The following is a 14,047-nucleotide window of genomic DNA, read 5'->3' as shown; positions in this document are numbered from 1 at the left end:
TTCCACCGACGGCATATTGATAAACCCCGATTTCGTGGTTTATCTTGTGCTTATTTTAGGGGATTTTATCACATTTTCCTATATTTATTCAATGAAATAGCATGATTTTGTAATTCTCCCTTGAATTGTGCTTAAGTGTGAAAACATGCTTTTTAGGCCCTTAAATTGGTGATTTTAACTCACTTTAATTCCATTCGATGCCTTGATGTGTTTGATGAGTGATTTTAGGTTCATAAGGCAAGTATTGGATGGAATAAATGAGGAGAAAAACATACAAAGTGGAGAATGCATGAAGAAACAAGAATTGGGACTGCATCGATGGGTGCGCACGCGTACAAGGCGCGCGCGCAGAAGTGGTTTCGCATAGAGATGCGCACGCGTACATGACGCGTACGCACTGATGAAGAAACAGCCAATCGACGCACACGCGCACATGGCCCGTACGCGCCGATACTCACACGTGACCCACTTAAAGGCAAAATGCTGGGGGCGATTTTTGAGCTGCCCAGGCCCAAATCCAACTAGTTTCTGAGTGAATTTCATGCAGAATTGAAGTCCAAGCAAAGGGGGGGAGCAATTAGTTAGTCAACATGAGCCTTTAGTTAGTTTTCTAGAGAGAGAAGCTCCCTCTTCTCTCTAGAATTAGTTAGGATTAGGTTAAATTGTCTAGGATCTTGAATTAATTACTTGATTTCATCTTGTTTCTTTTACAATTTCTCATATCTACATCTTGATTTTCTTAGTTGTAATGTTAATTTCTCATTTTGCTCACTTGCTTGTTGATGAACATGTTGGATCTAATCTCCTTTTAATGCAATTTCACGTTTCTATGCTTCTTTTATGATGATCTTGCTTACTATTATTGATTTCTCACTCATGTTGGTTATGGGTTTCCTTTAATTCTTGCATTTTATGATGTTTACTTCTCTTGCACACTAGGTGTTTGATAAAATATTTCTTATAATTCTTGAGTAGTATCCTTCACTCTTGGCCTAGGCTAAGGGAATTGAGTGATCTCGAGTCCTTGGGCTTCATTGAATTGGTAGTTCTAGAACCCTTGGGGATCAATTTGATAACCATTGACTCTACTCTACTACTAAGTTGATTAGTAGCTAGGTTGGGACTTATGGATTGATGTTGACCAAGCCATTTGACGTACTCCAAGCCTAGGAGTAGACATTACGTACTTAATGCTTTAGTGAGTAGACCTAATGCGCTCGGTTCCTCATAATTACCAATATTAAAATTGTTGATAAGGATAGTGATCTCAGTTACCTAAGTCTAGCCAAGAGTTCCACTTTCTTTTATATTGTTCTTTTACTTTGCCTGCCATTTATTTTCTTGCCAAAATATAAAACCAAACCCCCTTGCACTTTCATAGCCAATAATTATTCACTTCATTGCAATTTCTTGTGAGACGACCCGGAGTCAAAATACTTCGGTTAATTTTCGTTGGGATTTGTACATGTGACAACTCAAAATTTTGATGTGAGAATTGTTTGTTGGTTTGGAGCTATGCTTGCAACGAAGTAATTATTTTCTATAAGAAGAAAATCTAGACCGATATAACTCAAATCTTCATGCATAAAAAAATGGCGCCGTTGCCGGGGATTTGCAATGGTGCTATGTTATTAGCTATTGTGTATATTGTGAATAGCTTGATTTTTGATTTGTTGTTGGATTTTGCTAGTTGTAGGACTTAGTTTTCTTTATTTCTTGTTAGCCTTTGTTTTTATTTTCTCTTTCATCATGAATTCTCATCACCTTGGCTATGAGTGTGGTTCAAACTATATTGTAGGAAAGGGAAGCTTCAATGAGGATATGCATCAAGGATTTGGAACTCGAAGATGGGAGGAGCCCCAAGCTTATGAACAATCTGCTTTACAATAATCTCCTCCGAACTCTTATGGGTATAATCCTAATCCTAATGCATACCAATCCAATGTGTGTGATGACCCTTATTGCGATTGTCAACCACAACCACCACATGCATATGAACCCCATCCTCAACATAGCTCCCCACCATACTCACAAGCCCCATACCACCATCCACCTCCATATGATCCTAAGCCATACCCACCATACCAACCACCATATGAACCATATCTAGAGCCACCACCACTCCAACACCAGTACTCCCATACACCACAAAGTCCAGACACATCACCTCAAGAATTTCACCAATATAAACCACCTTCCAATTACAACAACCTTCCCTCAAACAATGAATCCTCTCTTCCACCACCACCTCCCGATGAAACCCTCATGTTAGAACTGAGAGACCTTGAATCTCGTATCTTAAGGCGACAAGAGGAGGATGAAAATAAGTTTAAGGAGTTAAGAGCAAGGATGGCTAGCATGGTAGAAGCCGTGAGTCACCTAACATCCCACCTATGCTCATGCATCTTAAGTACTGCCATTATTGAATATGGAGAAACAATCAAGGAGCCTAATGACGGAGTGAACTTGAAGCTCCATGATGAGGAAGAAGAGTTAAAGCAAGAAGTGCAACAAGAGGAGGAGGTAGAAATTAGTGAACGAAAGGATGTAGTGGGTGGATGTTTGGTATTTGTTGAACACATAAAGGGATCTCAAGCTGAAGAGCCCTCTTCCAAGGAGTTTGGAAGAGATGTTAAAGAGGAGAGTAATGTTGCGGAAGTAGGCAGAGAGTTGAAGGAAATTGATCAAGAAGTGGATTCCATCATTAGTGATTTTTTGTCCACATTGATCAATCCCCTTGACGATCTTGTTGAGCCTTCTCCCAGTGGGCTAGAAAGCAATGTTGAGGAGGATGTGCAACCTCCAAGGCCTATTGTGAAAGAAGAATTGGAAGAAGTGTTCCAAGCAACAAGCTCCCTTGTATATGATGATTCTACATCAATGTAAGACCATTTCAAGTTTGAAGAGTCCTGCCCCAATAGGCTTGGACTTGATGATGAAGTAGACTTCACTAGACCTCCTATCTATGATGAGAGTGATGAGAAAGAAATAGAAGAAATTGGTGAAGAAGAATGTGAACTTGAGGAAGCTTAGCAAGAGGTAGAACTTGAAAAACCTTGCCAAGTGGAGAAAGCCTCTAGAAGAGGATGGACGGGAGTGGAGTGTGCTTTGTCAAGATCATTGGGAACTCCTCCACTAGGTTGTCATCCAATCCTTCATCTGAGTGGGTAAAACTTCTAACTCTCAGCTTTATTGTTCCACTTGAATTTGGTTTGCTTGAAACGGATGGCCAACTTAGGGTATTTTGTGGAATTAAGCGAAAGAGGAGAATGCTTAGTGGTTGGCGTTGTAAATCTAGGCTCATTATGGTTGGAAGCTCAAAATTGAAGAGCATGGATTAGTGTAGTGCTCAATTGAATGGGTCTAGGAGGGTACTTTGGTGCTTTCAAGAGAATTTGGCTTTCTTGTCACCCGGACGGAATCAAGGCAATCAACTAGAAGATGGGTGCGAAGATAAGATATGGGACCCTGGATCACAACATGGAAATCAATTTTGGGAGCTCATATCTTGGAAAGAACCTCATCCAAGCTTGGTGAAGGTGGTTGGAAATTCTGACGACCGCTTGAAGGATAAGCACTCTTGGGGGTTCAAGGATGGATACAAACATAAGCCACCTTGACAAGGAGCCTCCCGAATGTCCAACTTAAGGACTTAAAGTAAAAGTGCTTGGTGGGAGACACCCCACCATGGTAAACTCTTTCCATTCTCTTGTAGATATAATGAATGAATGAATTGGGTTCCATTGTATATAGCTTCCTTACCCCCTTAGTATATTTTGCCTTGCTTATTAAGTTGTTTATACACTCTGTGTCTTAATTAGGGATGATTCTCTGAATTTGAGTTTTTGCTTGAATTACAAGTTTCCTCAAATTGTTTGGAAAATCCCCAAAAATTCAAAAATATGTTTGATTATGCATTTTAGCTGGTTTAAGAGTCCTAGAGGAGGTTGGGAGGATTATGAGCTCTTCTTGGTGCCTTTGAAAAAAAATAAATAAAAAAGAAGAATAAGCCATGCGCAAGCGCACAGTGCACGCGCATGTCGGCTGTGCATTTCACACTTTCCGGGCCAAGGACCAAAGAGTTGTGCCACTTTTGGGCTAACTCTACGCCTTAAGCCACGCGGATGCGTGCATGGCGCGTCCGCGTCCCTTTGTGTTCCCTTACCCATGCGTAGGCGCACTGATAAACCCCATTTTTAGGGTTTATCTTGTATTGAATTTAGAGTATTTTGATGACCCTTTCTCGCATTTAACCTATGAATTAGCATGGTTTTGTTATCTCTCCTGTATTTGTGCTTAGGTGTAAAAACATGCTTTTTAGGCCTTATTTTGATGAATTTTGATTTCTCCTTGATTCCATAAGAGGCCTTGATGTGTTTGCTAGTAATTCCAGGATTGAAATAGGCTAGGCATGGATCAAAGGAAGCAAGGAAGGAAGCATGCAAATGGAGAGAAGCACCAAAAGCCAAAGAATTGATCACGGCCAAGCACGCGCACGCGCACAAAGCGCTCGCGCACACATTGCGGAATTAGCCAGGGACGCGCACGCGTACCGTGCGCGCACGCGTACCGTGCGCGCACGCGTCGATGTCTGCACATGACTTCATTAAGGCAACACGTGCTTGGCGATTTTGAGGGGTTTCTGAACCCATTTTTGGTGCCAATTGCTGATAGAAAGGAATAAAAGGATCAAGGCCTAAAGGGGAGACATAACAATTGGAGAAGAAGGAAGTGATAGCTTTAGTTAAAAAAGGTCCAATACTTCAGTTTATAAATTTTAGGGGTTTGTACTAGTGACAAACAACTTTTTGTATGAAAGGATTATTGCTTGGTTTAGAAACTATACTTTACAACGAGATTTCATTAGTGAAATTCTAAACCGTCAAAAATCCAATCATCAAAATGGCGCCGTTGCCGGGGATTTGCAATGGTGTTATATTATTGGTTATTGTACATATGTGAATAGTGTAAATAGTTTGTCTTTTGCTTGTTTACTAGATTTTGTTAGTTTTATTTTGCTTTTCCACTATGAATTCTCACCTTGGCTATGAGTTTGGTTCTAATTGTGTTGTAGGAAATATGAACTTCAATGATGACACTCATTATGGATGGAACCAACAAAGATGGAAGGAGCCTCAAGGAATTGATCACTCCTATTGGCAACAACCTCCGGATACTTATAGGTATAATTACCATCCTAATACATGTCAATTCAATGGCTATGGTGACTCCTTTTGTGATGATCAAGCACCACCACCATATGCTTATGATTCTTATCCTTAACATGAACCTCAACCATACTCACAAGCCTTCCAAACACCACCTTATGATCCATATCCATTATATAACCAATCATCCATACCATATTTTTATGGCCATTATGAGCAAGAACCTCTAGAATCACCACAACCATATCAAGATTACTCCCAAGAACTACCTCAATACTCACCATCTCCATACCTTTACCAAGAAGAATCACCTTCCTACTATGAACCCTCTCTCCAAAATGATGAACCTTCCTACCCATCCCAAGCCCCAATAGACAATCCTCTCACTTTGTTACTTCAAGGACAAGAAGCTATGAAGCAGGATACACTTGAGTTTGTGACCAATTTGACCAAGGTGGTGCACACTTTAGCCCACCAATGTCTGAATACTCAAGGTGCTTCCATAGCCACATTTGGAACTGCAAAAGAAGAGCAAAGCATGAAGGAGAGATTGGAAACTCCGGTGGGGGATGAGAAATGCCATTTTGTATTGGAGCAACTAGAGGAAGCTATAATCATTGAAGAAAAGGAAGAAGTGGTTGAAGATTTAGGAGATGTTGAAAGTCCAAGGGAATGTAGTCTCATGGAGCACTCTTCCAAGGAGCTTGATATTGAAGTTGAAGAAGGTGCGCAACCCCAAGGCATATCATCGTTGGAGACTTGGAAGAAGTTTATCAAGAGATGGATTCAATCATGGATGAATTTCTCTCTACAATGGAATCCTCTCCCATTGGATATGGAGTTGAAAGTATAAAAGAGTGTGCACAACCTCCCATACCCTTGGTGAGCAATGAGAAAGAGAGCTACCAAGAGGAAAACGTTGGCATGGTGTATATCGAAATTAAAGAATATGAAGAGGTTGACCAAGAAATAGATTTATTCATCAATGAATTTCTTCTCTCTACAATGGAATCCTCTCCCATCGGACATGGAGTTGAAAGTATAAAAGAGTGTGCACAACCTCCCATACCCTTGGTGAGCAATGAGAAAGAGAGCTACCAAGAGAAAAACGTTGGCATGGTGTATATCGAAATTAAAGAATATGAAGAGGTTGACCAAGAAATAGATTTATTCATCAATGAATTTCTATCCAAAATTGAACCACCTTCTATTAGGTAAGAAATCAAAGTTCTTGAAGACAACACCAAGCTATGTGATAAGAGGGGAAAGGTTGAAATCAAGGAAGCTCGCAAAGAGGTGGAAATACACAAAGAAGAGCACAAGGAAGTAGACCTTGCATTGTCTAAGTGTGGGGAGGTCTCCCTTCCCGAGTCACCATCCAACACAACATTCAAGTGGGTAAAATTCTTATCCATAAGTTTTACTTTCTCTCTTGAATATGGTTTGATTGAAACGGATGGACAACTTAGAGCTCTTTGTGGAATTAAAAGCAAGAATGAGTTGTGTAGTGGTTGCGAGTTAGGAATTAGGCTCATTAAGGTCAAAGCTTCAAGGTATAGGAACGATGATTGGAAGAATACCACTTTGCATGGGTCTCGACGGAAGGCTAGGTGTGCTAAAGAGAATTCTATATGTCAACCACCTGGAAAGAAAAAGTATGAAGATCAAATTGAAGACCGGTGCGAAGATAAGATATGGGACCCCGGATCGAAGAATGAAGACCAACTATGGGGACTCATATCTTGGGTTGAACTTTGCCCAAGCTTGGTGAAGACGGTTGGATATTCTGTCAACCAATTGAGAGGCAAAGATCCTTGGAGATTCAAGGATGAGTACAAACATAAGCCACCATGACAATGAGCCCCTCAAAATGTCCAACTTAAGGGCTTAAACTAAAAGTGCTAGGTGGGAGACACCCCACCATGGTAACCTCTTTCCATTCTCTTTTGGTTTTGTATAATAAGTGATTTGAGTTGCCATTTTAGGTAGATTTTCATTTCATATTGATTTGTTTGTAAAGATTGGTTGTTAGTATGTTGTATTCATTAGTAGTAGATGAATAAATCCTAAAATCAAATTGCATTTTTGTGAATTGTTTGATATTTGATTGAATAAAGAAGAGTTTTGGACATTATAGGGAGCTATTGGGCATTCTTTCTGCTTTTTGGGCAAAAAAAAAAAAACGGCCATCGGCGCGCTAGCACGCTGTGCGCGCACGCGCGCACATTGCACTTCCGCAACTTCTGGTACAAAAACCAGTAAGTTGTGCGCGCGTTGTGCCAGCATTGTGCTGGGAGTACAAGCACATCCACGCGTAAGCGCGCTGTGCACGCGCGCGCGGATCGTCCCTGCTGCATCCACGCGTGAGCGCGCTGTGCGCGCGCGCGCAGATTTGCACCCTGCTTTTCTCCTTCCTCCTTTCTCCTTCTTTCCTCTTCTCTTCTTCTTTCTTTCTCATTTTTTTCTTCTTTTCCTCTCTTGAAAGATTTTTTTTCTTTTCTCTTGATCTCCATGGGTAACAATTTCCTTTTCGACACCAATTTTTTTTTTATTTTCTTTTTTTGCTTTTTTTTTGCTTTTTTTTTTGCTTTTTTTTGTTTTTTTTTATTTTTTTTATTTTTTTTTTTGCTTTTTTTTCTTCTTTTTTTTTGTTTTTTTGTTTTTTTGTTTTTTTTGTTTTTCTTTTTTTCTTTTGTTTTTCTTTTTTTTCTTCTTTTTTTCTTTTTTTTTATTTTTTTATTTCTTTTTTTTCTTTTTTTTTCTTTTTTTTTCTTTTTTTTATTTTTTTTTATTTTTTTTCTTTATTTTTTTCTTTTTTTTTATTTTTTTTATTGCATTATTGAAAGAAAATAAAGAGAACAAGAGTATCTCAATTACAAAACCTAGAAACAAAATAAGAGAAATTACAACAAGAGAATAGGGATAGAGAGAAGAACCAAAGTGTAGCAATCATCAATTGAAGGTAGAAGTAGAAGGAGACTTGAATTAAACTTAGAACTATGAGATCCTAATCAAACCCTAATTCCTAATCCTAATTCTAGAGAGAAGAGAGAGCTTCTCTCTCTAACTCTAACTACTTCTAAAACTAAACTATGACTAATGATTAAAGTATATCGATTCCTCTTCAATCATTGGCTTAAATAGCATCAGAAATGAGTTGGATTGGGCCCACAAGGCTTCTAAAATCGCTGGCCACGTGTTGCATTAAGTGAGTCATGTGCCACCAACGGCGCGTCCGCGTACCGTGCGCGTGCGCGCCCCTATGCGCGATGATACTATGGCAAATCTTATATCGTTTCGAAGCCCCGGATGTTAGCTTTCCAACCCAACTGGAACCGCATCATTTGGACCTCTGTAGCTCAAGTTATGGTCAATTAAGTGCGAAGAGGTCAGGCTTGACAGCTATTTGGTTCCATCATTTCTTCATGAGTTCTCAAACTTTACATGCTTTTTCTTCATTCCCTTAATCCAATCTTTGCCTCCTAAATATGAAATCACTTAACAAACATATCAAGGTGAATTAAATGGGGCAACGAATAAGTCATCCGCACAACCTTTCGAAGAAGCTCATCAATTGTAGCAACCCATTCACCTTGCTCTTCTTTGCATGCACCGAGGACGGTGCAATCTTCAAGTGTGGGGAGGTCATTCGACCGATCTCCATGGGTAACAATTTCCTTTTCAACACCAATTTTTTTTTTTATTTTTCTTTGTTAGAGTAGCTATTGCATTGCATGATAGGTTGCATGTTAGTTAGAATTTGTACATATTCTTACCACTTCTTTCATATTAGGACTACTTGGTTATGAAAAACTTTGGGACATTAGTTGGGATAAAAGGGTGTTTGTGTTTTGTATTTTTATATTGGGGAATTGGTACATACTCATGTATTGATTAAATGTATAGACCTTATGCATTGATGTTCTTGTGTATAGTTTGAAAGAAAAAGAAAACAAATGAAAAGAAAAAGAAATAAAAGTGAAAAAGAAAAAAAGAAAAGAAAAGAAAAAAATGTATATAGAAAAAGAAGGAAAAAAAGAAGAGCAATAAAGGGGACAAAATGTCCCAAAGTGAAGCTCAATAAGAATCAATGCATAAGTGTTGTGAAATGAAAAGAAAATGCATGAGTATGTGAAAAAGTGAGGAATGGGTAGTTAGATTAGTACTTAATTGTATAGGTCATTATATAGGTTAGGTGGGAAAGTTTAAGTTAATCAAAGATTCAAATCCTAAGTCCACTAGCCATATATGATCCTACCTTGACCCTAACCCCATTACAACCTAAATGAAAGACCTCATGATGAATGTATGCATGAATTGGATAGGTGTTGATTGTTAGAAGAAAATCAAATTTTGGAAAGCATGATTAGAAGAGAATTGAGTGAATTAACCCTTAAACACTTGAGTGAATAGAGCGGATACACATCCGGTGAGGGTTCAAAAGTTCAAGTACATGTGCTCACCCATGTTATTTATATTCTTGCAAGTTTGAACTCTTTTTGATAATTCAATACAATTGTGGATTGGACTTAACTCCTATTGCCTTAGCTATTGTGCCTATACATGTCTCTTGGGAATTGATTTGTTTGAACTAAGCATTTGCACTCACACTAGGTAGTTGCATTTAGATAGGACTCATATAGTTTAGTTGCATTTAATAAATCGTCAAAAATCCAAACATCACGCACCTAGCGCCTCCGCGTCCCATCATCGTTCAACTCATCCACGCGCAAGTGCAAAGTTCGCGCGCACGTCGATGCGTTTTTGCATCACCAAGGCCAAAGACCCGAGAGTTATACCAACTCTGGGCCACTTTTGTGCCTCTGGCCCAGCTCACCCGCGCAGACGCGCACCGTACGCGTCCGCGCCCATTCCCACATCTCTCATCCATGCGTAGGTGCATATGACGCTCCAGCGCAACTTCCTTATTTTCCCACCCACGCGGACACGCACGGTGCGCGCACGCGTGGATTCAAAATTTCACTTACCCCAGGGACGCGAAAGCCCTAGCATTCGTGCACTCTCACTCTTTCTCCCAACATCTCTCCCTCTTCTCCTTCTCCCTCCTTCACCATCATCTTCTCTGCAACCAACCACCCAGCCACCTCCGGCAACCACGTTCTGCCACCCCCAACCGCCACACAACCCTCTCTTCCTTCCCTTCCTCCTTCTTTCTCTCTTCCTCCATTTCCAACTCACCCCAACTCCACTGCCATCAACCACCGCGACCCCATTGTCGCCGGCAAGCCTTCACCGCGACATCAACCTTCGTCCAACACATTTCTCCTCTATCTTCCTCTCTCCATCAAACTTCTGCCCTGTCTGTTCTCTGCTCCCCAGGTCTCTGCCTTTCCCCTGTTTTATTTCAATTCGTTACCACAGCCAATTAGTAATTTTTGTTAACTTAGTTTAGTTAGAAATGCATGTTAGTTGATTAGGTGGTTAGAGAATCTGAGCTAGATAGTGGATTTAGGTTTGTTTTGAATAATGTTGTTATTTGGGATGTTGTTGTTCTATTGATTTTCCTGCTTTGTTTGTTGCTGTATGGTTTGCTCCTGTACTAATTTGGCTTGTTTGATGCTGCTGCATACTGGTTTATTGCTGCTTTGTCCTACCTGGTTGATGCTGAGTATTGTTTTAATTTGAACCTAATCACTGGATTCAGTTAGGAGCATTTATTGGGATTCATGTTACTTGCTTGTGCAGTGAGGATTTTTGCTGAATGTATGAATTTAAGTTGTCTTTGCTGCTGTTTTGTCCCATTTTGAACTCAATCACTTGAATCAAGATACTTAGTTGTTCAAATTCATGTTGAATGCTTGTGATTGGTTGATAAATTCAAGAAAAAGAATGCTGCTGGATTGTTCCCTGTTGTTGTTCCGATTTGAGCCTAATCATTGAATTCAATCTGGTTTAAAGTGTTTGAATTCAGACTGCTTGCTTATTGAATGGTTCATTGTCGATGGAGTGATACTGTTTTTCTTGAATTCGAATTGAATTGTCAATTGTTCCACTTCAAATTTTCGTTTTGTTCTTGCTTCAAGACCCTATTGTTGCTAAATTCCTGTTTTAGTTTGTTCATGGTGCTGTTTTGGTGCTGTGCTGTAAGCCAGTATTTCTGTACATTGTTTAAAGAAAGAATGTTATTGTTGCTGGCTGGTTTGGTTTAAATTACTTTTTGATGTTTAGTTGCTGAAGGATTGGCTTATTTCTTTGGATTCATATGAATTCAGACATGATTTTTTTGTGTTTTTACTAGTTAATGAATTCATATGGAATCTGAATTGATTGATTGAAATTGGAAAATAGCCAATTTACTGCTAAAATGCTGCCGGATTTTTCCTAACCATGTTTTATGAAATAACATTGTTTTATTTGGTGCAACAAGCTTCTATTTGACGAAATTCTGTGTCAATAGAATTTTGTTTGCTAAATGGTTTTGGAAACTCCTCAAGAACTTGTTTACAAATTTTGGTCATGCTTATCATATTCTTTGCTTGTTTATAATGGTGATTTACTTCTATGCATTGAATAGTTTGAGTGAGTTTTCAGATTGACCATAACTTAAAACTATTTTAAGATTTTTGTGCTTCTTTTTCATAAACTCACAAGATTAAAAGTTTTAAATCCATGTGGCTGAATTAGTTCATTCTATTCATACCTAATTCACACTAAGTCACATAGATCATGAGGTTTTCCATTTTTGTTTCAACTTGTGACTTTTATGCCTCATTGGATTTGGTGTTGAATGTTTCTTGGTTAACTTGTTTTTCAATATTTTGACTTTACCAACACCAATTAAGGCAAGCCTAGTGACCTTTACATTGATTGATGATTTGATCCCCATATACATGCTCTTGTGCAAATTTTCATATTTCATCATCAATGACTAAATGTCCCTCATGATTTTGAGTGTGCTTACAACATACTTTGTGCTTTTCTTTTGAATTGAACCAAGAACCGACGTACCACTAATCTTTGATCCACTTTTCTAACTTCTAACTTGTTTAACCAACTAACTTCTCTTTTGATTTTCAACTTAACTCTTTTAATCATTCTTTTAAATATGGTGTTTCTTAGGCTTGATGAACAAGTATTGTGCAATTATAGTTTGAATTCTTAGTTTGTGACTTGATTTGAATCTGAATTTTGTTACTTGCATTCCAAGAATTCTCTTTTCTTCACTCACTTCATGAGTATGTTTTACCTTGAGTGCTATACATCTACTTAGCTAGTTGCTTATATCATATCACATCTATTTTCAGGATGTCAGATAAAGGAAAAGCCATAGCTACCACCTCAAAGAAAAGGAAGCGCTCCAAAGCCTCTACCCCTTCTCCTTATGCCAATTATGCTAAGAATCCACTGAATGAAGTGGATAAAGAGAATCAATTATTACCATCCACTGACCCAATCAAGTTTTCCAATCTCTACTGTGAGCTTCACTTCCTCAAATATCGGAAGACGAACCTGAACATTGAAAAAAAATAGTCCTTCCCAACGACGTGAGACGCACTATCAATGCCCGTATTCTAGAATTGGGCTTGGATTTTGTTGATAGGGATTTGGGGAGGATAAACACTTCGTGGGTGAGGGAGTTCTACTGCAACTTCTTTCATGCCACTCTTGATTCAATCCACCTGAGGGGTAGGGAGATCTTGATTACTGAGGTAACTATTGGGGAGGCATTGCTTTGCCGACCTCGTACTGATAACCCATGCGCCTATCAGCAGGTAGAGGTAGCTATCCACTACAAGACCTTTGATTATGAGGCACTGAAGTGCGTGATTGCCACACCATACGCCCCTTGGGTAATGAATTCTGGCAATAAAAAACCCAAGGGGATGCTATTCACTTATCTGTCGAGAGAGGCCAAGACTTGGAAGCATATATTCGCCCATTATGTCTTGCCCACCACTCACTTTTCAGAGATTCTGATGGATATGCTAGTTCTTATTGGGTGTGTCATGGAGGGGAAGGAGGTAGACTTCCCCCGATTGATCAGGCAGAGCATGTGGTGCGCACACATTCGTGGCCTACTGCCATTTCCTACATTGGTCACCAGCATGATTGAGCTAGCCGATGTCCTATGGAAGGACGATGACGTGACACCACCACCCCCCAGATGACGACGACAAGGAGGTTACTGTTCCATGGGGTGAGCGTGGGTGCACGAGAAGCCTCCATCCAGATGTCATTCTCGAGCTAGAGTAGTGGTAGAGGCAGCTCCGCCTTCATCTTCCGCAGCAGCAACAGGACCCTCTTCCCCTTCGGCAGCCGCAGCACCCTTGCCACCACTACCTACACCTAAGCCGACATACTTGCTCGTATAGCGCCTGTTTCACTTCATGGAGCGCAGCGAGCGTCGTATCATGCGACGTCTCGATCGCATAGACCTGGTCTTTGTATCACAGGGTATTGAGCTACCTCCGCTCCCAGACTCTCCCGCCTCCGATGAGCAGGATCAGGAGGAGGAGCATGTCGAGGAGCCGACTCAGCAGGAGGCACCACCAGAGACACAGGCCACCACGAGGTTCTGCAGCCCCCTGAGGACTCACAGCCAGTACCACAGCCACAGCCTGAGCCTGAGCCACAGCCCGGCGCGCCTGTTGACCCCCAGCCCATGCTTCACCAGTAACATCGAGGACGATGCTTCATCCTAAAGTGTGGGGAGGTCACCGTTCGTGACCGGTGGATAGCATGTGTGTGGTGAACTTTCAGACATTTATCCTTTAGCTTCTGCTACTTTATTTCATTTTGCACTCTATCTTTGAGATTACCTTGAGATTTTTGTATATATTTGTTATCTTGGGATTACTTTATCTTAGTTGTCACATTTTGCACCTTAGATTGTATATATTCCATATTTTGGTTGGATT

This window comes from Arachis ipaensis, chromosome B09, assembly GCF_000816755.2.
Source record: "Arachis ipaensis cultivar K30076 chromosome B09, Araip1.1, whole genome shotgun sequence".
NCBI classification, from domain to species: Eukaryota; Viridiplantae; Streptophyta; class Magnoliopsida; order Fabales; family Fabaceae; genus Arachis; species Arachis ipaensis.
Note: the sequence above shows the minus strand (reverse complement) of the source record.